This window comes from Geotrypetes seraphini, chromosome 4 (assembly GCF_902459505.1).
Source record: "Geotrypetes seraphini chromosome 4, aGeoSer1.1, whole genome shotgun sequence".
In the NCBI taxonomy this organism is placed as follows: Eukaryota; Metazoa; Chordata; class Amphibia; order Gymnophiona; family Dermophiidae; genus Geotrypetes; species Geotrypetes seraphini.
The window spans coordinates 131,991,985-132,016,879 of record NC_047087.1 but is presented as its reverse complement, the minus strand read 5'-3'; the positions used below and the strand labels follow the sequence as shown (position 1 = coordinate 132,016,879).

At 44.3% G+C, this 24,895-nt stretch overlaps 1 long non-coding RNA gene across 2 annotated transcripts in view; it reads right to left on the bottom strand.

Annotated features, from left to right (window-relative positions):
- Positions 1–1,034: 1,034 nt before the first annotated feature.
- The window catches only part of LOC117359428, a 40,878-nt gene continuing 17,017 nt past the window's right edge, over positions 1,035–24,895 (bottom strand). Inside the window, exons 2-3 of one of the 2 annotated variants that reach the window (XR_004539231.1) lie at positions 20,875–21,998; positions 1,035–2,297 (exon numbers count right to left, since the gene is read on the bottom strand). This is a non-coding gene — a long non-coding RNA (uncharacterized LOC117359428). The remainder of the gene's footprint in view (positions 2,298–20,874; positions 21,999–24,895) is intronic. The other variant, XR_004539232.1, reaches the window with a different exon arrangement.

Sequence of the window (24,895 nt, the reverse complement as noted above, 5' to 3'; positions counted from 1 at the left end):
CGTCCTCAATCCCCTCTTGAGCACTGCCTTGGCTCCCCGAGGCAGTGGTCATATCTGCGATTTCAGTGGTCTTACCTCTTTTCCGCATGGGGTTGTTGTGAGCAAAACCAGTCCTCTGGATCAGTATGAGATTTGTGGTTACTTTCTGCAAACATTTTTCCTATGCCAATTAGAGAGGACAAATTGCAGCAAACATCCAGAAAAACAACTGCTAGGTCTATCAAAGTGCCCAATAGGCTTCTCACCCATGGTATGCTTGGCATCCAGGAAGTCAGTCAATTAAACCATCCTTTATCCTCTACTTTTAAATTGTTCCCAATTCTTTAAGGCTTTTTCTAGAGAGGTTGTGTCCTTGCTGGTCAGAAAAGGAATCAGGAATGTATGTACAATACTCTTGCCCAGTAATGGCACATGTACCCCCCCTAGGATGCAAGGAGGTAATCAAGAGCCATGTGATTTTGGAGGATTACAATATGAATTTGTCGTTAATTCTAGTGAAAGTGATTGCGTAACTGCAGTAGTTACATTACCCATAGTTTCAATCAATGTAAATAATTTCTGCACAATAAGAGGGTAAAAGGATCATATCAAACTGTTCTCCTTTAGAAACAAGGGGAAGAGTGTTTTCACTTTGGATGGCCAGGGGATAAAACAGAAAGGATTCTCATAGGTGGTAACAAGAATTCAATATAACAGGTCCCATACCAACCCTCATGGAACCATCAATAAGCATGGCTGCCACAGATCCACCAACAGCATAGGAAAGAAGCAAATAATTATGATCACCATTAAGCCAATGGAACTGCTGTTCGGCAGTAAAGTATGAGGAAATAGTAATATTAGGACCACTGGGAGAAACAATGTTGACTTGAACTTTTTCTAGTGTTCATAGCTGTTCTCTTAGAACAGTGTTTCTCAACTCAGTCCTGAAGTACCCCCTTGCCAGTCAGATTTTCAGGATATTCACAATGAAAATGCATGAAAGAAATTTGCATATAATGGAGACAGTGTATGCAAATCAAATTTATGCATATTCATTGTGGATATCCTGAAAACCTGACTGGCACGGGAGTACTCCAGGATCAAGCTGAGAAACACTGTCTTAGAATAACAACAAATGAAACCCTAGAGAGGTTCAGACTAAAACAGGAGCAGGAGATTTATTAGGGTTGAAGCTAATACAAATCTCCCTCCATATCCATGGGGGTTAAGGGCAGAGCTGGCCTGCAAATATTAAAAAACCGTGAATAATATTCGGGCCAGCTCTGACCCACCCCGCTTCTCGAGAGACTACGGGAGCTCACAGCAGCCATTTCCTATGAGTGATCTGCACAGGGCAGGAGCATAGGAAGATCGCTCCTGTCCCGAAAACCCGCTAGACCACTAGGTAAGGCTTAAGCTCTGTACAAATAGTTTGTACAGGTTTTTTAAGAGGGCTTAAAAATAGCCCGAAAAATGAAAAAGGATTAAAAAAAAAAAAACAGCCAGTGAATAACCGAATCCGCGGATGCTGAAACCGCGGATTCGGTAGGAGAAGTGTAGAATTGCATGGGAGCGCTTGGAGAGGAGAATGCACTGCAATAGAAGAACAAACTGAGGTGCAATAGAAGACTAAACCGAGGTGAAACCAATGTGGTGCATGCCATAAGATAGAATAGTAACAAAAGTCAGAAAAGTTCCATGAAAAAGGCCACCCACCAGAACGATAAGGAAGCTGAGCACAAACCCAACAATCACTAACAGAATATCTAGCTGCACAATATTTCATTTGCTCTTACAAATTTTCCTGACTCAATAAAGGTCCCATTCTACAAATGCATGAGGGAAAAAGGCAAGAAAAAAAACCAAAAAACAACAAACCAATGACATTATTAAAATCAGCACGTATACAAAACAAAAACTCAGATATCAATATACCATCAAAAAGATTAGGAGAACAATATCAGCAAGATAAAACAGTAAAGAAAATGTAAATAATATAATGTTTGAATTGGCAAAATAGTTTGTACAGGTTCTCCTGACATCAAACTAATAACAGTCTCTCCTTGACTCCCCCAAAATAGCAATTGACATGCTCAGGAAATAAGAATTATCAATACGTGCCGGCTTAATGTCCTTCAGATGCACTAAGGGTGTATATCTTTTCAACTTCATGGCGAATGGAAACACTGTTTCTATTTGAAAAGGCTGAGTCCATATACATTGGGTATGGAATCCTCATGAAACCTGTAGACTGGAACCGCCCCATCTGCAGCCTCCTTAGGGATACGCTGTGTCTGTACTTCTGCTATTGCTGTCTGTAGAGATGTAACAATCAGAAAACAAAGCAACATTACTACAATTTCCAGGTTGCAAAAAAGCAAGAGGCATCCATTTTCCAGTGGCAATTTGGAATGGAGTCAATTATTTTAGCCAGTCTTTAGATGCCAATGGCATAATTATGTGCAAGGTGGTTTTTATTAAATCATTAGCTTTTCCACCTAACTGTTAGATTGAGACCAATATATGGTTATAAATTTGTGTCTAATCAACAGTGAGTCTGTCAAATCATGTAACATGTACTTCTGAAGTGGCTTGAATTGTCTGTAGAGATATCATAGGGGATCCCATGTCTTGGAACTATTTAATTCAATAATATTTTTAACACTTCCCCTACTGTCTCTTTCATATAGGGATAGGCCTCAATCCAGAAAGGACAAACATGTTGAAAGTTCCAGACTCTAACTTACCCCCTGTACAAATAATTTATTATTTAAAAAGGAATTCAGAAGATACTCAAGGGGAGAAGAATGAGTTAGATCAGTGTTTTTCAACCTTTTTATATCTATGGACCGGCAAAAATAAAATAATTATTCTGTGGACTGGCATCGGTCTGTGGACCGGCGGTTGAAGAACACTGGGCTAAGTCGTGGGCCAGACCCCGCCCACCTCTACCCAATCTCCACCCCAGACCCCGCCCCCATAATAGTACTAATTGCACCTTGCACGTCCCGTACCTCATCTGGAAGCCTTCCCTCTGATGTTGCAACGTCAGAGAGAAGGCTTCCGGTTCAGGTGCAGGACGCCCATAGGAGCCACTGCCCGTGGCTTTGTTCACCGAATCAGTTAGGAAGAGGGAGCTGGCTTGAAGATAACGCCGCATCGATCGCACTGTGGACCGGCGGTTGAAAAACACTGTTTTGGGCCTGATGCACGTGCTGACCCTGTGGACTGGCAGGAAATTTCTATGGACCGATGGTTGAAGAACACTGAGTTAGATGTCTCCACACTTTGGAATCTTCTGAGATTGAGATATCAGGTCGTGCTACATAGCACAGTTTCTTACCGTAACAGGGACAGCAGGCATATATTCTCACATGTGGGTGACGTCATCTACGGAGCCCCGATGCGGACAGCTTTTTCAAGCAAACTTGATTGAAGATTTTAAGTTTGCTCTGCTGCTCCACGCATGCGTGCCTTCCTGCTCCACTAGAGGGCGCATCTCCCCCTCGTGGTCTCCAGTTCACTTAACCAGCAAAGAAGCCAACCTCGGGGAGGCGGGCAGGTTGTGAGAATATATGCCTGCTGTCCCTGGTTAACACCTGTTACGGTAAGTAACTGTGCTTTATCCCAGGACAAGCAGGCATGATATTCTCACATGTGGGTGACCTCCAAGCTAATTGAAAAGGGATGGAGGGAAGTTGGCAATTTAGGCGAATAGATTACGCAATACCGATTGGCCAAAACGGCCATCGCTCCTGGACAATGTATCCAGGCAGTAGTGGGAGGTGAAGGTATGAACCGAAGACCACATGGCAGCCTTGCAGATTTCCTCAATGGGTGTGGATCGGAGGAAAGCTACGGAGGCTGCCATCGCTCGGACTTTATGTCCCGTTACTCGACCATGCAGCGCGAGACCAGCCTGAGCGTAGCAAAAAGAAATACAGGCAGCCAACCAGTTGGACAAAGTGCGTTTGGAAACTGGGCGACCCAGCCGGTTAGGGTCGAAGGAAAAAAACAATTGTGGGGCTGTCCGATGAGACTGAGTGCGTTGGAGGTAAAAGGCCAACGCTCTCTTACAGTCAAGCGTCTCTCCGGGGTGAGAGTGGGGCTTGGGGAAAAATACTGGCAAGACGATGGACTGGTTAAGATGAAAATCGGACACCACCTTAGGCAAGAACTTAGGGTTAGTGCGGAGGACCACCTTGTCATGATGGAATACAGTGAAAGGTGGGTCCACCACCAGCGCCTGTAGCTTGCTAACCCGTCGAGTGGAAGTGAGTGCGAGCAGGAAGATCACCTTCCAAGTGAGAAATTTCAGATGGCATTTGTCTAATGGTTCAAAAGGGGGTTTCATGAGTTGAGCCAGGTCCACATTTAGATCCCAAACCACCGGGGGAGGTTTGAGAGGAGGGTGGACATTCAAAAGACCTTTCATGAAACGAGAAACTAAGGGATGGAGTGAAAGGGCTTTTCCTTCCAGGGGTTGATGGAAGGCAGCAATTGCACTAAGATGTACCCGAATGGAGTTGGTCTTCAGGCCGGAGTGAGAAAGATGGAGCAAATACTCCAGGACCAAGGGGACCGGGACCGACACCGGGTCCTGGTCGTGCGAGGAGCACCAGGACGAGAATCTGGTCCACTTTTGGGAATAGCAGGTTCTAGTCGAGGCCTTCCTCGAAGCTTCCAGTATTTCCTTGACTGATTGCGACACAGGGAGAGAAGTCAGGGGGAGAGAAACCAAGCATTCAGATGAAGAGACTGAAGATTTGGATGCAACAGTGAACCCTGGCTCTGCGATAGCAGAGAGGGAAACAGAGGCAGAGGCAGTGGATCTCTGATACTGAGTTGAAGTAGAAGGGAAAACCAAGGCTGGCGTGGCCACCGAGGAGCAATCAAGATCATAGTGGCTCGCAGTGTTTTGAGATGGACCAGCGTCCGCAGAATCAGAGGAAAAGGTGGAAACGCGTATAGAAACCTTCCCTCCCAATCTAGAAGGAAGGCATCGGCCTCGAGGCGGTCCGGGGAGTACATCCGGGAGCAGAAGTGAGGGAGTTTGTGGTTGAGGGGGGAGGCGAACAGATCTATCTGAGGAGTCCCCCACTTCTCGAACACCTGTCGTAAGGTTTGAGCGTGCAGCGACCACTCGTGTGGCTGAAGGAGGCGGCTGAGTTTGTCTATCAGGCAGTTCCGTTCTCCTTGTATGTACACCGCTCGAAGGAAGATGTTGTTGGAGATTGCCCACTTCCAGAGACGCAGGGCTTCCTGGCAGAGGGCCCGAGACCCCATTCCCCCTTGCTTGTTTACGTAGTACATTGCTACCTGGTTGTCGGTTCGGACGAGAACCACCCGGTCGTGGAGCAGATGTTGGAAAGCCACAGCGGCGAGATAGATGGCCCAAAGCTCCAGCACGTTGATGTGGCAGCGGCGGTCCTCTGTTGACCACATCCCCTGAGTGCGTAGGCCGTCCAGGTGAGCTCCCCAAGTGTACTCCGACGAATCCGTGGTGAGTAACTTGCTGTGTGGAGGGGCGGGAAAAAGTAAACCTTTGGATAGATTTGAAGAGTCGGCCCACCAGAGGAGCGATCGTTGCAAGGAAGGAATCACTGTCACGGGGCGGTCGATTGGGTCCCGGTCCTGACGCCATTGGGAGGCCAGGGTCCATTGAGGGATCCTCAGGTGGAGTCGGGCGAAGGGTATCACGTGGACGGTAGAGGCCATGTGGCCCAAAAGAGTCATCATCTGCTGAGCTGATGCCGAGGTCAGCAGCGAAATCCTTCGACTCAGACTTACTAACGCCTCTTGACGTGGAGGGGGAAGGAAGGAGCAGAGTCGAACCGTATCCAGCACGGCCCTGATGAACTGTAAGGATTGGGAGGGGTGCAGCTGGGATTTTTGGAAGTTTACCTCGAACTCCAGACCTTGAAGGTAAATAATAGTCTGTCAGGTCGCTGAGATAACCCCCTCCCTGGACGGGGCTTTGATCAGCCAGTCGTCTAGGTAGGGGAATACCTGGAGGCCCTGCGCGCGTAAGGCAGCTGCGACCACCACGAGGCACTTCGTGAAGACTCGGGGTGACGACGCCAGGCCGAAGGGGAGGACTCGGTATTGTAGGTGCAGGTCCCCCACCTGAAAGCGCAGGTACTTGCGGTGAGCGGGGTGCACTGGAACATGTGTGTAGGCTTCCTTCAGATCGAGGGAGCAGAGCCAATCGCCCTCGTCGATGAGAGGGTAGAGAATCGGTAGGGAAAGCATCCGGAACTTTTCCCGCACCAGAAATTTGTTGAGCCGCCTCAAGTCTAGGATTGGGCGCAGGTCTCCCGTCTTCTTTGGTACCAGGAAGTAACAGGAGTAGAACCCTTTTCCCCGTTGGTCGGGGGGAACCACCTCCACTGCCCGTAGGCGAAGCAGTTCTCGAGCTTCTGAGAGAAGGAGGGGTAACTGAGTTCGGTTGGGAGGGCACGCCCTTGGAGGATTGTCTGGAGGGATTTCCCGAAAGTTGAGAGTATCCTGATGAGATCACACCAAGGACCCATGCGTCCGACGTGACTTGTTCCCAGCGCGGGTAGAAGGTTCTGAGGCGTCCCCCAATGGGAAGGAGGCCTGGGGCTGTGGTGGAGGGGGACATCCCCCATCCGCTTATCCTGTCAAAAGGACGGGGATGGTTTGGTTGTCGCAGGTGGCTGGGACTTGAGCGGAGCCCGATGGTGAGCTTGTGAGCGTCTGGGTGGAGGCCGTGAGAAGGCAGGGGTAGACTTTTGAGGGTAGCGGCGAGGAGGGGCCCTGAACGGCCTGGACGCTGGTGGTTTTGGTTTTTGCCGAACGAGGGAGGCAAACGAGCGTTCGTGCTCTGAAAGGCGTTTCGTAGCTGCCTCGATAGTGTCATCAAAAAGTTCTTTGCCCATGCAGGGGAGGTTAGCCAACCGGTCCTGTAAGTTGGGGGTCCATGTCGATGAGGCGTAGCCAGGCTAGGCGGCGCATGGCGATAGCGAAGGCTGCCACTCTGGAGGAAAGTTCGAAGCCATCATAGGCTGCGTGAAATAAATGGAGGTGTAGGTTGGAGAAGACCTCCAGGAGCAGGTTAAAGGCTCCTTGGCGTGAGGCCGGCAGGTCGGTTGCAAAGGCTCCCAATAGTCCAATGAGATGTTTCAAGTAGGACGTGAAGGTGAAAGTGTAACTTTGTACCCTAGAGGCCATCATAGAGTTCTGGTACAGTCTTCTGCCGAACTTGTCCAGGGTCCGACCCTCTCGACCTGGGTGGACCGCCACTGAGACCCGGGAGGGGTGAGCCTTTTTCAGGGAAGATTCTACCAACAGCGACTGGTGGGAGAGCTGTGGTTGCTCAAAACCTGGGTATGGTACTGTATGGTACTTGGACTCCATTTTGGAGGGGACAGCTGTTACCATATAGGGGGTCTCCAGATTCCTGAAGAAGGCCTGTTGGAGTACCGGATTGGGCGGTAAGCGAAGGGACTCTCTGGGCGGTGACGGTAAATCTAGTTCCGCCAGGTATTCTTTAGAGTATCTTGAGTCGGACTGGAGGTCTAAGTCCAGAGCGTGGCCCATGTCCTGGACAAAGCGAGTGAAGGAGGGGCGAGACGTTCCCGGTGCCCCGCGTGGGGACGGTGAACGAGACCTCCGTCGGGCGGAGAAGGACGGGGAGGCTTCCCTCGAGTATCAAGGTTCATGCTCTGACCCGTGCTCCGAGACCGGGGAAACACTGTGGCAATGTTCCGGGGTCGAGGACCTATGTCGTCTCGAGGAACCCCTCTGAGACGATGCCGGGGTATGGGGTACCGATCGATGTCGAATCGGTGACCTCGACCCGGACTCCCTCGGCAAAAGCCTGGGACCTCGGCTCGGATCCCCGGTACGAGGGGGAGTCAGAAGGATGTGAGGGTTGGAGAGTGATAACTCAGACACCTTCAGTGGTCCTGTACGGGGCGTCGGGGAACAGCCTCGTGGTGTGGGAGAACTCCAGGCCTTCTTAGAGGTACGGTGGTTCGAGGTTTCGCTCGTTTTAGCGCGACGCTTTGCCCTGCGGCGGTCCGAGGAGGGAGAGCGTCTCGGGCGCCTCGGGGAGGAATCCGAGGAGGATGGAATGCGGCGAAGCTGGCGCACTTTGCCCCGAGGGGGCTCGACGTGAGGCTCAGGCTGGTCCGGCGCACGCGAGGTCGTGGTCGGGGCCGGTTGTAGATGGGCAAGTGCAGCGGACAGCTCCGACGAGATCATCGCCCGGAGCAGGTCCTGGAAAACGGGCACGGACAGCATCGAGGGCATGTCCGATGCCTCGGTGCACTCCACCGGGGCGACCTCGTATCAGAGTATTCCCGTGTGGTGGAGGCACGGCCCGAAGGCTTGGAAGGCTTCGCCGGGGCTGAAAGCATGGGGCTTCCACCATGCGTCGCCGGTGTCCCTGAGGCTGGCTTCTTCGCTGGTGCGGAACCTGAAGAAGGAAGAGGAGACTTATCCGGGGCCGAGGCTTTTTGCTGTCCCGAGGTCTTCGGGGTCGAGTCTCGAGGTTGTGCCGAGGTATTCGGGGCTGAGGCCGGGGCCGACCTCGAGGCCGAGGTAGAGGGTTGGTCGTCGGTGAAAAGATCCGCCATGCGGGCTTTTCTTCGATGAAGGGCCCGGTTCTGAAAAGTAGCGCACTGGGGGCAGGAGTCGGTTGGATGAGCGGCCCCCAGGCAGAGGATGCACCGGCGATGCGAGTCTGATGGAAAGAAGCCGCTCGCACCGGGTGCACTTTTTAAAGCCGGTCAAAGGCTGGGACATAGAAAAACGAAACTGGCCGAGGCCAGAGTAGCCACGCGGCCGCGGCGACCCGGAAGCTTCCGGGTCGGTCCAAATGAAGCAGGAACAGATAAAATTAAATAAAAAAGGCGCACAGCGACTAAATCAATAAAAATAAGAAAAAATCGCGGTGCTAGAAGGCAGTTGGGGCAGAGCCTAAAAAAACACGTCTTATAGGCTCAGCGGAAAAAATTGAACTGGAGACCACGAGGGGGAGATGCGCCCTCTAGTGGAGCAGGAAGGCACGCATGCGTGGAGCAGCAGAGCAAACTTAAAATCTTCAATCAAGTTTGCTTGAAAAAGCTGTCCGCATCGGGGCTCCGTAGATAACGTCACCCACATGTGAGAATATCATGCCTGCTTGTCCTGGGATAATATTAGTTACGCTTATATTTTTACAAGATAAAGAAATGGTATTGAAGATATACTTTAAAATGAAACAGATCTCCTATTTAGGTGAAAAGGTGAATATATTTCCAGATGTATCTAAATGGACTCAATCTCGCAGGAAAGAATTTCTTATATACCGTATAAGAGTGATTTCTTTGGGGGCAAGTTTTTAATTAAGATTTCCTTGTAAGTGTTTTATTTCCTATCAAGGGAATAAATACATTTTCTTTGAACCTGCCCAATTGGGTTTTTTCCTGGAAGGTAAAGGGGTAACTACCGTGGTCCAGAGCGAAACAGTATAATGTGATCATGGAATGTTAGGAATGGTGTATGCTCGGGCAATTTTTCCTCTTTAATTATGATATTTAGTTAATTCCTTGATTCCCACAAGGTGGTTTTTTGAAGCTTTTTCTCCTCCTCTAGGTGGACTATGTTAGAGATTTTCTTATGTTTTATGTTTCATATTCATTTATCTTTTGATGAATTGAAGAGATGTATTCAGTATTTCCTGTACAATTGTGTATGTAATTATTTGAAATGATAAATAAATTAAAAAAAGAAAGGACAAAATCATACCAGTAAAAAATCTCTTGCCTTTACATGGTGTAATCATATCAGTAAAATCCACATGCCATTTCTGAAATGGTCCCTAAGGTATAGGTAAGGTGCCAGGCATAACACAGGTACTCATAGGGTTAGTTTTAATACATACAACACTTCTTGATATAGTCTGAGCCACAATTTTGTTTAAATCAGGATGTCATACTTGCTGTGATAGCTGGCAGATCAGGGTAACTGTGTTTTTGTGCAAGGCATTATGCAATTGTTGAATCATCATAACAAGAGGCATTCGTGCCATGCACAGCAACCCTCAGGAATTATACCAAATACCTTCAATACATTAGCACTGTAAATTAATCCATTGTATGATTTCTTCCTTTGTTATTCTATCTAGAAGCAGTCTCCTTTTTAATCCCTATTCTTTTCTAGTCATACTTTGGGATCTAGTCAGCTAACATAAAACACTTTTGCTCAACTGCCCATTTTGCTGCTAGATCTGTCTGATTATGCATATATTGCTCCCAAGATTCATCATTCTTATCAAGGGCCTTTAATTTTACATAGTGCTAGTGTCTCACCTGTATATTGCTACAGCAGTTGATCTAATCTCCCGAGTCAATAAAACTTCTCTTCTAAATGTAACTAAGCTACGCCCAAATCGTATGCAGAATCCAGACAGTAACTTTCCTTACTATATTCTCCTGTAAGACCTGAACTAATGCCGCAAATTCAGCTGTCTGAGCCGAATATTTATCTGGTAGTAAACAATAAGTTCTGCAGTCAATACTATCAGAATCTCTATTATAAGTAGTGATAGCAAATGCTGATTGTTTTGCAACACATGAGCCATCTATGAAACAAATACATCCTTCATGTAAGGGCTCATCATATTGCAATAACACTTGTTGAGGAATAAGAACAACTGTGCCATTAAAAAGGCATAACATACTTGTGCTGGATCATCTCTTAGTTTTGGTTGAATATCTACTAAGCCGGTTGTAAGCAATTCCAAATACTTCCCTGTGTGTTTACTAGTAAACACTACTTCTGGCAATTTTAAGATATTAACAACATAATCTAATGGCCTCCAAAGCAGCAAAACTAGACAGACAAATCACCAATGTGTTGTCTTCGACCACAGACTACAAAACCTTCAAAAAAGAAACTAAAACCCTACTCTTCAAAAAATACATAAAACCTATTTAACACAACCAGTTCCTTCCCAATCTCCACCCACCACACCCACTACCCCTTTCAAATCTAAAATGTTTCTAATTACCCAACATGTATAGCCTCAATCAAGTTCCCGACAATTCTTATATAACTCCTAAGTAATTCCTATGACAATTCTTATGTAAAGTTACAATTCTTGTAACTCCTGATAAATCTTATGTAATCCGCCTTGAACCACAAGGTATTGGCGGAATAGAAGTCACTAATGTAATGTAATAATTTTCTCTACAAGGTTGGCAGCTGCCACTACTCCCTTCTCACACAGAGAATCCCATTTTTACAGATGTAAAACTTCCAAATACCCACAAATTTCATTATCTTGCTGTAAGACAGCACTCCACCCAAGTTCTCTAATATGTAAATGTATCTGCACCATGATCCCAATCAATGGTAAAACAAATTGCAGAATTTCCCTAACTGCCTGTTTTAACTCCCTTATAATAGCAACTTGAGTAGGGTCCAATTGAATCTTGTCTGTGCTCTGAACTTTTCCTCCCAATTTAGCTCACAATTGAATTGTTCTATTACTCAAATGAGAAATCCATTGCCTATAGCAGGGGTACCCACACTTTTTGGGCTTGTGAGCTACTTTAAAAATGACCAAGTCAAAATGATCTACCAACAATAAAATTTAAAAAAAAAAAAAAAAATCACAAAGCACACTGTACGCTGAGAAAATTTTAATTAACATTTATATTCCAGGGTTTTTTCAAAGAGGTCAAGGCAGATGACTTTATTCACTGTCACCAGGGAGATGTACTTTCCTTCATAATTCCTTCATTTATCAATTCTTCAATTATAGGTATGTTTCCTATTAAAGTTGCTTGCTTCAATGGGTTCTATGCTTTCCTTTAACATCTCAATTTGTACATATTCTACAGCCTTCACTTTCCCATACTTCTTCCATAATGTTTTAGGGACGTGGTCTAGTACAATGTTCTTCAACCTTTTTTACACCTATGGACCGTCGGAAATAAAATAATTATTTTGTGGACTGGCAAACTAATAAGACTGAATTTTTTAAAAAACCCATTGCTGCCCCGTCTCCGCGAGCTCGGTCCCGTTAACCATCTGATCCCATCCCCACAAACCTCAAATAGTTATGATTTTATATTGAACATATTTTATTAAAGTATAAAAAGAAACAATATTCTGTACAATTGTCATTTTATAAATATAAATAAATAAGGGCAAGGATCGACAAAACTCCCGTCTCCCCTCCCCTTCACATATATCCCCTCTACTATCAAGAAAACTGAATAAGCCAAATTATTACAGAATGCTACACAAATATCATGCTAACAGAATACCGCAGTCACACATGGCAGGAATGGTGTTAGGGGGAATGCAACTAGGGCAACTGCCTCCTGGTCAGAGAGAGAACTAAGCCAGCTGGAAGCTAAAAACGCACTGCCTGGGCTTTGCACTCCCCAGTTATGTCTAACATCAGCTCTAGCAGGATACATATTTTAAATCTTATATATTCTAATCACAAGATAGAAAAATAAAATTATTTTTTTTCTACCTTTTGTCATCTCTGGTTTCTGCTTTCATTGTCTTTTCACTCTTTTCCATCCAGCGTCTGCCCTCTGTCTCTTCAATCCAGCATCTTCCCCTTCCATCCACTGTCTGTCCTCTCCCCCTCCCATATGGTATCTGCATTCTTTCTATGCTCCTCTCTCCTACACCAGATCTAGCATCTTTGTCCCTCTTTCCTTATTTCTCATCTGACCCCCCTTCCCAGCATCAATCTCTCTCTACTTTGTCATTCCTATGTCTCTCCCCTTTCCCTCATCTGATCTCTCCATTCCATCCTGACTCCTTCCCCTCCTCTAATCTCCCTGCCAGCTGTTTCCTTCCAATGTTCCTCCTCCCCTTCTCCCTTTCTTCCTCTCCTTATCCAACAGTAACTCTCTTCCCTTCCCCTTCTCCCTTGTGAGCAGTATCCCCTTCCCCTCCCTTGTCCAGGAGTACCTCTTCTCCCTTTCCTCCTCCCCTTATCCAGCAGTAACTCTCGTCCCTTCCCTTTCCCTTCTCCCCTGTCAGCAGTACCCCTTCCCCTCCCTTGCCCTGGAGTACCCCTTCTCCCTTCCCTCTCCAGCAAATGCTTCCTCTATGTAGGCTAGCGGCAGCTTTGTGTGCTTTTAACTTCGGCACACAGCTGCCCCTAAGCAGTATTTTAGCTGCAGTTTCATGAGGCAGCCTCGGGGCCTTTGGTAGGCCGGCCCGCTTCGAAGATGCGATGTGGGCCGGCCTACCAAAGGCCCGAGGCTGCCTCATGAAACCGCGCTAAAATACTGCTTAGGGGCAGCTGTGTGCCTAAGTTAAAAGCACACAGAGCTGCCACTGCTTGTCTGGGGGTGCGGAGACAAAGGCTGGAGCAGAAGACATACGTGGCAGGAGTCGGTGGTGGAAGGCAGGAGTGCCGGCATAGCGATGGCAACAGGAGGTTGCATGTCAGCTGACGCCGGCACCTTTTGCTGCGGCGGGGACCCGAATCCTTCACAGACCATCAAGATTTTTTTGCGGACCGGCAGTTGAAGAACTATGGTCTAGTTTATCTGCTTTTCTGGAGATCAGACTCTCTACTTCTGGAGGTAACCCTAACCAAAATTTAGTATCAAGGGTTTGGCCCAGAACACCCATGTCATCTTGCATGCTCAGTAATACTGAATGAGTAAAGATCGGGGGCTCTCTTGTAAGCTCCCCTATTCGCAAAGATGTCCATATCATTGATTCCAAACACCCTGTCTTTCATCCCAATGACATGACTATTGTAGCCTCCAATTTATGTAATGCATCTCTTCCTAACAAATTCACTGGACACTCGGGAGCATATACTACTGGCATATACAAAGGTTTTCCTTCAATTTGCAAATTAACATGTTTCAACCTAGGTTTTAATACGACTAATGAATAATTGGTATTATAAATGATATTATCTTCAGTGAATGTCCCTGGGGATGATACTACAAATATATATGTGAACCTTGACAAACTGTGAATGGAAAAATGAAAAAATGATAATCAATCAGACGGATCAAAAGAAACAATCAGTACGGGCCGTATGCTCTCGTTTCAACCAATGGCCCCGGGCAATGCTTATGCAGTGACATGCACTTAGAAATGAATCTAGATAAACCGTGCCCAGTACATCATTTTATTCTTTTGAAACGTATCAAAAAATAAGTGAAAACATTCATCCCCAAGCATGGACTTCTGAAGAAAAGATCATTAAAAAGAATATCTCCCTGAAACCTCATGTACAAAAACACCAAATTGTGAATAATTATATGAAAAAATTATAATGCAAAAAAATATATATAATTGTGGTGACTCCAAATCAAAAAACTTTCTAAAACAAATAAGTGAAAATGTACAATATCCTCAATCTGTGTATCAAAAATTCAATGTGTCTGTCAATGAAAAATCTGAAAAACGTGATGCAAAGTGGAAACCAGTAAAAATCAATAAAAGTACTTAGCTCAGTCCTTTCAGAACGGGATGAGGTTCAAAGTTCAAAGTTCAATCATGGTTCTGTGATGCCTCTGCTTGATCAATCCCGCTCACTTACGAAATACTTATTGAAGAATGAACTTATAGGTACTGTAGCCGTGGTACTTGAATATGGATCCAAAGAGCTGATCGGAAATGTCTCTCCAATTTCTAGCGCTGGTATATTCACTCATTCAACTCACTCATATATCTCATGTATCTCGCTCGTTGGTCTCATTCATTCTGTTCATTGGTCTCATCCATTCTGCTCGCTCGACAGGTCCTGTTTCAATTTCCTCATCAGGAGGGAGCAAAAGAGTTAGGAAAAAGACTAAAGATATTATCAGAAAACGCCACGTCCTCGGGTTTAAAGGACGAAGTGATCCTACGCAGCGGCACAATCACGCTGCTCTGACAAGTGAATGCCTGAAACAAGGAGTTCTTATATTACAATTTAAAGAGCTCCACCTGGTTCAACGTATGCGTAATGACGTAAAACAAAAAGTCAGTAATATTATGAAAAAGAAAAAAGAAAAAGAAACACAGCAGTTATGTAAAACATTTGTCGACATTTTCATTCATACCAAAAGGAGAGAATGCTTTTAAAGTGAAAATCCAGAAATTTTCTCTCAGCAATAAATGATTTTGTCTATCTCCCTTGTAGGTGGTGGGAATTTGTTCCAACACACACCACCTGAGTTGAGCAAAGGTATGATGATATTTCAAACTGTGAGCCACCGTAGGAGCCGTTACTTTTTCAGTCTTAAGGCAACTGCGGTGTTCAATTAGCCTCACTCTGATAGCCCGGCTAGTACAGCCTACATAGATTAATCCACACGGACACACAATGACGTACACAACAAAAGATGAAGTACATGTTGTGGTGGCTCTCAACTGGTAGCTCCGCCGGGTTTTAGGATGTGTCCAAGAATTTCCCTGGTGTGATGTAACACATACCGAGCAATGGCCACACGGACCATGCCTCCCTTCTGTTATTCCGGGGAGTTGATGGGTGGTGAAATCTGAGTAAACTAGATGTTCAGATAAATTTCTGCCTCTAGTGAAGGCAATGCAAGGATGGTCTTTGAATGCCGGATGTAACTGTAACACGTGCCAATGTTCGTGAATGCTCCGGGCTACCTGAGCGGATTGGGTGGAATGAGAGATGACACAAATTTGATTAGTAGATGTTTCTTTATTTTTTTGCATGAGTAGTAAATCTCTGTTGGCATAACGTGCCCGCAAGTATGCTTTCCGAATAACAGACTCAGGATAGCCTCTACTCAGGAATTTGTCTCTTAGAATTCTGGCTTCAATTTGAAAATCGTGGAGATTGGTGCAAATTCTTCTTGCCCTTAAGTATTGACCTATCGGGATCGCCGCTTTCAAGCGTCTAGGATGGCAACTAGTATAGGATAATAGGTTGTTTTTTTCGGTGTGTTTATGATGCATCTTGGTGTGGAGATTGCCCCCCTCACAAATAACTTCTGTGTCTAAGAACGAAATAGTATGATCATGACAAGTATGAGTGAATTTGAGATTGGTTGAAAGCGAGTTTATCCAAGAAATAAACAACTGAAGAGACTCCCTAGAGGATGTCCAGATGAAAAAGATGTCATCTATGAATCTCAACCAACATGCCATATATTGAAAATATGGGTGGGCATAGAGATGTTGTTCCTCAAAATTTGTCATGAATAAATTAGCTATACTGGGGGCGGCCGTAGTGCCCATAGCCACCCCTCTGTTTTGTTGAAAAAAATCTTGATCGAACTTGAAGTAATTCCTAGTTAGAACAAGAGTAGCTAAATCCAGCAGAAACTTAGTGGAAACTCTGTCAGAGGTGTCCCGACGATTTAAAGTGGACTCGACTACTTGAAGAGCCTCACTCTGAGGTATACTTGTGTATAGGGACACAACGTCCAAAGTTACCAAGATACTATCAGGAGAAAGAGGACCAATTCCCTCGACACTGCGGAGAAAATCCGAAGTGTCTTTGATGTAAGATTTAGCCTGACATACGAAAGGTTGTAAAAAATGGTCAAGAAACTGAGACAAGGGTTCAAGTACTGTATTTCTCAGGGAAACAATAGGTCTGCCTGGAGGAGACGTGAGAGATTTATGAATCTTGGGGACGGTGTAAAAAACAGGGATTCTGGGACTGGTAGGAGTTAAAAAGCGTTTTTCTGCCTTTGTAATTATACCCTGTGTCCACGCCGTATTAACTAACTGAGCAATAGCTCCTTGGAGTACCTTGGTGGGATCACCAGTAAGACGACTATAATTAACAGAGTCTCCTAACTGTCTCTGGACCTCCTCCGAATATTGGTCCCTGTTTTGGACTACTATAGAGCCCCCCTTGTCGGCAGGTTTAAAGATGAGCTGAGAATTCTGCTTGAGTATGTCAAGAGCCTGAGTTTCCACAGATGTCATATTGGTGTAATATTTTTTGGAAGGAGAAGAATCCAATTTTCGCAGGTCCCTTAAAACCAGATCTCTGAAGGTTGCAATAATAGGATCAATGGGACCAGGGGGTACCCATGTGGATTTGGGGCGTAAAATGGAATTGTCTTGGTGGGGGGACTCTGAAGAAAAATAAAGTTTAACCTGAAGGTTACGTATGATTCTGGCCAAGTCGCACCGGCTTTTGAATGGATTATGTTTAACGGTAGGAACAAAGGACAAACCCTTGTTCAGAACCTGAATCTGGTCAGAAGTTAGACTAGTCCCTGAAATATTGGTGACTAATAAGTTTGGGGACTGTGTGATCGAGTTTGAGGTCGAGTCCCTTGATTGTATTGGGTTCTGCCTCGACCTCTTCTGCGTCGATTCCACTGGCCTTGGCCCTGCCGAGTGCGACCTAAAAAATTCTTATTGCCAGGCTGATTTCTAGTGTCCTCCCCACTAGTCGAACTGTTGTTGTCGTCCGAAAATCCCTGATAGCTCACTCGAGTGTTCGTGTCTACTCGGGATCCCCCTTGTGGATCTTGTGGATCCTGTGGCTTCCCCAACCAGGGATAAATAGACCCTTGGGTGTAATCCTGGGTATCCCTATGAAGTTTTTTTAGCTTATCCTGTTTATGTTTTTTTCGGAAGTTTTCTAAAATGTGTTGAAGCTCTCCTAATTGGTCCTGAAATTGTTTAGTGTCTGGACCTGTGGTTAACTGTAAAAATTTGTCATCCGATTCTCTGGTCACTTCTATGGTGGTTTCATTAATGGTGTCGACCATAAGTACCATCAAATCGAGAGAGCACTTGTTTAAAATGGCTGCCCATTTTTCTAGAAAGATGGTATTTTCTTGGAATATTCCAGGTGGTTTTTGGATTCTTAACCCCCTGGGGATCATTAATTTCTTGATGTATTCAATTAGGGACATGCTATGCAAGTCCATACGTATTAGTGTCCTCTGCAGATTCAACCATTGGTCTTTAACAGTGGAAAAAGATGACGTAAATTCTAAATGGTTATCCTCCAAAATCGAAGATTTTGTGGTCAATTGTTGAACATAATCGTTTGAAAAACATAACGTACGTTGCCAGGCTATCGCGCCCTTCTATCCCCATTGTTGTAATATTTTAATTAGAAACTACTGCTCCTAAGGGGACAAAATTAAAAGTAGTCATGATGGCCCCAGTGTCCAAAATAAAATTGTGATATGACCAATTACCTTAATTTGAAGAAAAGGGTCCCCCCCCCCATGTACACTTTGGGATCTTAAAGGAAATGTCAATCTAGACTCACAAATCCTTTGGGCATATTCTCAGGGTCCCAAAATTGTGGCTGCCCCGGTGGAAAAAGATTGTCATTCACGTCGTCTGCCTCTTCCTCTCATTTGACCACCTGCTCTACCCCTTCCATGACTTTTTGCAGCCTGTCTACATTCTTGCCTACATTCTTGCCTATAATGTCCAAGGCACCAACAATTCCAACATCGGATCTGCGACCGCACTGGTCTCTCAGCACAATTTATTTGAGCTAACTCCATCACTAAATCCTTTCCCCAATTTTTCTCTTTTGTCTGCATTGCCACTGCATTCTTTTGCAATTGCTGTAATTCTTTGTCCTGCTTCACTAGCTCTTCCTCCGCTAATCTACAAAAATTAGTAATATGGGAGACAATCTTGTTCCATGAATGATTCTCCAGACCTACAACTGTATCTAGTCTTGTCTGTATACTTTTAGGCAAAGTAGATTTCAACATCTGAAAGGCTATCGTTATCATGCCTTTAGCAAAAGCTGGCTCTCCTGTCTCTTTTTCCCAATTTTCTTCAAACTTCTTTATAAACCTGAAAATATCCATCCCTACTTTAAACTTTTGTGTAACAACCCTATTCATATCTTTATGATCAGGATATAAAGTACACATCGCCTGCCAAATTAAAGGTCTAATCTGGTTAAAATTTATACCATCATCTACAGAATTGCTTATAATTAATGTATGAAGTCCTGCAAGCCTAAAAACATCACTTGCTTCATCTCCCCCACAATCATACAGCACACTTTTAACATCTCCTACTGCTAAGGTGAATCCTGAAGTCAACTGCTCAAATTTAGCTATCCAGTTACTAGCCCCTCCTAAAATAGAAGGTAACTGATTCGTTATAGTGTCCTGGTCCATAAAGGACCACGGGACATATACAGCGGTTGTACTGCCACCCGCTAGAGGTTTATAATTTAGGGGGGCTTGTAAAATAAGTGATACCAAACTTTCAGCCTCTTGGGGCTTGTCATCTAATTTATTTTGTTCATATTTTTCCCATACTTCCAACCCTGCTTGCATATACGTGTAATCCCACTGCGGGTCACCTTTCCCACTCCTGATGCAACACCGTGCTATATTCAATTTGCCTGACTCTAAAGACCCAGCTCTGGGCCATTTCTTCATCTGTGGACCTAATACATCTGTCCATCCAGCTAAGTTATCACACCATGGGACTGCATAGGTCCAAGAATTTTCTTGCTGGGCTACATAGTCCCTAGGTGACATAACCTGGTGTGCAAATACACCTACACCCCTATCATCTAAACTAGGATCCTCAAGTGTTTCTATTGGATTGGCTGCCTGTCTCTCTATATTATTCAAAGCCTCCATAGTTAAATCCCGAGTAACCTGCCTGGACTGGCGTGGCCTAGGTTCTACATCTCCTAATCCTGGGACTCTAGTTTGTTCTCCACGACCTTCTAAATCCTGTGGTGCACTTAAATCTGATAACCACCTACACCCCGGTATTGTAACATGCTGTTCAGTATCATAATTTGATTGCTGCTCACTGTCTGCCCCTATAGGTTGCATTTTAAGGGTTCCTTTCACCCAAGCCCATTCCTCATTTCTTACACCTCTTACAGTTGCTGTTGGTACAATGTCACTACTATCGGATATTTCTGTATTTTCATCACTAGACATTCTTAAAGGTTTATAACCGGCTGCCACCACAGGGTTACTAGCAAGGAGTGGATATAATCCACCCTTGGCTGTGCCAGCATCTACATATGGCGGAGGCTTAATATTTTCAATCTTCCTGGGGGAGAATTCCTTCTGGTTTTCTTTTATAACCACCGACTGATCTAATGGGGGATCCTCACAAAATTCTCTCCATATTTGCCAATACTGTAAATGTACATCCTGTGCTATCCCTGTGTTTGATTCTAAAATCCATACCCTCAAGAGGCATAGATCTGACCATTTTAAGGATCCCTCCTGGGGCCATTTCCACTGCCCTTCCTTATTATCTGTATTTTTACACCACTTATCATGAAACTGTTGTATTCCTTTATCTAGTAAGGGATTCACTATCTTAATAGCTTCTAGTGGTAACATTGTGACTACGGTAGCAGTTTTTTTAATGTAGTCAAAACAAATTTACAACTAAACTGCCGTAACACCTGAGGTACTTGGGGCAAAATGCTGGGGCAGGCTTAATGTATGCTTTCTTTACAAGGAAAGAGTCTTTAGAATGCTCCCTTTATAGACGGGGAGACCGAAATGATAGGCTAAGGAAAAAAAAAAAAGTCAGTATCCGTTTGCATCTATGCCCACATTTGAAACAAAAGCATACTGCCTTTAATTTTTAAGGCAGGAATACAGTAAAGAAATATAGTATTGTTAAAAGATAAAGTTACAGAAAACAGATTTAAAAAGGACATAATGATAGAAAGTTAAAAATGAATTACCAGGTAAAGATTATGTTTTGACCGTTTTCACTTTCGTGCCCAGGGGCCTCATGTACTAAAATCAAGGTTCATATAAAACAATAACAATTACACTAACAAGGTAACTTGTCTCCACCACTAAACATATAAACTGAGTTATATACACACAGCACTATTATACCCACAAAATTTTTCTACTTTATGATCTTACAGTAACTAAGTTAATACTATTGTATAAATAAAGCATGCATATACAAAGGATCCTTACTTACTCGTTTGCTGGCTGTGCCCTCCGTGGAAAATACTTACTCGGCTGCAGCCACTCTCTCAGTTTCTGAAACTTCAAACTTCCTGTCCAGCAGAGCTCTACAAAACATCCACTGGGTAACAACACCACCTAGTGGGATAATCTGTCCTCACACGGGGCATTATTTGAACAGGATTACTGCTATCCTGCCCAACAGAGAAACCCCAAATTAAGAAATTGCACAAATATATTTATATATTTCCAATCAAAAATATTTATTCAATTTCAATTAAAAGCCTTTTAAATACAAAGCAGTCTCTTAAAAAAGCTTACAAGAGTACATTTGTACAAGGAAAAGTCTCCCAGAAGTTTAAATCAACTTTCTGCAAAGAGTTCTCATCTTTGTTCTAATTACACTTTCCTATATACTAAAATGGTTGTACGATATCAATTCTCAGCATTCATATAATTGGTTAAAGCATTTTCATTCTATATAAGGCACTCTATACATCTGCTCTATATGATACATATCAAGAGGTGGGACTATCACTGAAATGTGCTTTTACAAAGAAATTCCAATCTTATACATTACAGTTCATTCACCAAAACAAAATACAAACAGTTCTGATGTCTATTTTCCTGAAGCATTACTTAGCACCAATTTCAACTTTGAAAAAAAGTCTGTAAGAATAAAAGCAGAATGCTTTTCTAAGAAGTCTGCAACTTCCTGCAACTTAAAGGGAGGAGTTGAATGACTTAAAAGAATGCAAAAATTATTTACCGTTGATACCTGTGTGTTCCATATATTTCCATCACCACTCGCATCATAATAATTTATTTTGATAAATATCAATTTTATGAGTGTGGCCTCAGATACACCCTCTCCACCATTAAAAAAGTTTTTTTCGGTGGGGATATCAGTGTATAGATGTCCTCACTGGCCTACACTCTCCTTGTACCACTCCTATATATGTTTTTGACCTTTTTTGAGATTTTTTTACATACGTTACTTTTTTAGAAGTTTTATAAAGTTATTAACTAAATCTCCTGATGAATTTCATACTCAACTTAAATTCATCTTATCACTCCTGCTCCTGGGATTTAACGATCCGACTTGTTTTGCAACAAATTGCTTTTTCAAGGATCCCCCTGTGAGACATAAAGATTTTTTTAAGTAATCTACACCATAAAACTCCTAAAATCCCTACTTTCACTCTTACCACCCACTATCCTTACCAGAGCCGCTATATCATCCACCTTACTCCAACTTCGCTGTATCATCCATGCAAAGCATGTTCCTCTCAATTACTGTGCAAGTTACATATAGGCCCTTTTAATAAGGCACACTAGTCGTTTTAGCACGTGCTAAACATTAACGCACCCATTATAGTCTATGGGTGTGTTAGTGTTTAGTGCGCACTAAAACAGCTAGCACAACCTTAATAAAATGACCCCTATTTAGGGAAAGTGCATTTTATACAAATTCAGGAAGGCCATTAAATGTTTACTTCTATTTCAACAGCCTAATAAAATATAAAAATCATAATATATGTTCTGAAATCCAACCCAAAAGGTGCCCCCTGCATATTCCCGCTGGCTCAGCATTGGAATGCATCTCAGGAGGCCAGTCAAACATTCGTTAGCCATGTTGGATTTTTTCCACTGTTCATCCTAAGTTTAAAATAGCAAATCCTTTATTATCTATTATAAAATTCTATTTAAATACTGTGCATACACGGTATAATTCTATGTAACTATTTCAAAAAGAATGTAACAAAGATTTTTTTAAATATCTAATACATTATTGTGTAGAAATAAAACATTATAAAGAGCAAAGAGAACTAACAGAAAACAGACCTCTACCCACATGTGCAAAGTTAAGCACATGAAAGAATTGGGGGGGGGGGGGGGGTGTCCTTTTGGTTGTAAGACAAAATGGGTTTCAGTTATATTTTCCTTCTTTCCTACATTCCCTTAATGACCCAGCAAGGAACAATATCTCGCTATATATTTTATTATTATTTCCTCACTATTTATTCCCAGTTTTTCAGGCCCTTTGCTGACTGAATCCTTCTTGTTTATTCATTCAATTTTCTATTCCATTCTCCCAGGGAAGCTCCAAACAGTCCACATCAATCCATTCAGGTACTCAAACATAATTCCCTATCTGTCCCAGCAGGCTCATGATCTACCATGTTTCCCTGAAAATAAGACAGTCTTATATTAATTTGTGCTCCAAAACACACACTAGGGCTTATTTTCGGGGAATGTCTTTTTTTTTCATGTACAACAATTCTCTCCCTTCCTTTCCTCCTCCCCAATTCTTCCACTTTCCTTTCTATCCCCCCCCCCACAGTAACGCAGCAGAAGGAAGGCTCCAGTGGGGAAGGCTGCAAAGCAGCCTGTTCAGAGCGCTGCCGCTGTTTTTGGAGGCCTTGGAGCTGCTGCACAAGGGGATGGGTGAGAAGCGAGGAAAGATGCTGAACATGGGGGGGGGGGGGGAAAAGGAAAGAGTGGAGGAGAGGAGAGGAAGGGAGAAATGATTGGCAAATCAGGCAGCACTAGTGTCGGGGATGGAGTCAGGGGTCGATCTTAACTAGGGCTTATATTAGGAGCAACTTTAAAAATCATGCTAAAGGCTTATTTTCAGGGAAAACGGTAGCTAGGTGTACCTGGAGAACTGGGGAAGAAGGTGACTTGCATGTAGAAAAGTCTACATTCTCCTGGGTTTTTCTCCTGATGTCTCCCTCTTGCATGCTATCCGGCTTATTTAAGGTAGAGCCACATCCTCAGCTCGGGAACATGAAAAGCCCATTATTTGCACTTTCAGCAATCCAACCGACAAACCGTTTTCATGCCCCTCTTGCAAAAAAAAAAATAAAAAAAAAATTCAGGACTACCAAAATCGGGCTTCTAAAGGCACTGCACTGACCTTAGCACACCAGTGCTGGAAAGTCTTTCAGGCCTTGGCATAGGCTGCCACCATAGAGGGCTTCCTAGCTCTAAGTAGAGTGGAAACGACCACCTCCGAGTATTCCTTCCTCAGTAGGGCAGTCCGCTCAAGAGCCATGCTGTAAGTCTAAAGTGTTCTGGATTCTTGATAGAAACCCACTCCTGAATCTGGAGATCGCCTGAACTGTCAATCTGAGGCCTTCGTCTCTCTGTATATGAACTAGGTCTGAGGGGCCAATTGGGCGCCACTAGGACTACCAACCTCAGATGACTAGCGATACTGCGAATGACTCGACCTAGCATGGGCCATGGGGGAAACACATACGAGTCCCTTCTCTAGCCACAGCTGGACTAACATGTCCAACCCTCCGCTTCTGGGCTCTATGGCTGTAAAAGCAATCCACCTTTGTGTTTACCGATGGAGCCATCAGATCCATAAGTGCTGCCCCCATTGCTGGACAATGGCTTTGAAAGCTTGTAGGCATAGTGACCATTCTCTTGGGTCGAGAGTTTGCCTGAACATTCTTCACTCCTGCAAAGTGTGCGGCTGAGAGCCTGAAGATTAGCTTCTTCCAATCAAAAGAGGAGCTGGACTTCCAGGCATAACAGGGTGCTTCTGGTGCCTCCTTGTCGATTGACGTTTGCCACCACTGTCGCATTGCCCAAGAAGACCCCGATTTCTTCAGACCAGGGATTTCTTCAGAGCCTACAGTGCCAGCCGAATGGGCTCTAAGTTCCAGGCAATTTATGGCCCATTTTTGCTAAGCCAGGGACCAAAGACCCTGAACTAGGTATCCATTGCAATGCCACCTCCCCCAACCGTAAAGGCTGGAATCAGTTGTCATCAGTATCTCCCAGGAGGAAATGCGGAGAGGTATGCCATTTGAGAGTGGAGCTATCTGCAGCCATCATCACAAGCTGTTCCTTGCTTTCAGTGTCCATGGAAGCAGATACTGAAGCGAGCTCATCTGAGGAGACCAGTGAGATAAAGAGAGTCTTGAAGAGGTTTCATATGTGCCCTCGCCCAGGGGACCACCTCTATGATTGCCACCATCAACCTCAGGATCTGCAGACATGGCAGCATAGGAGCTGGT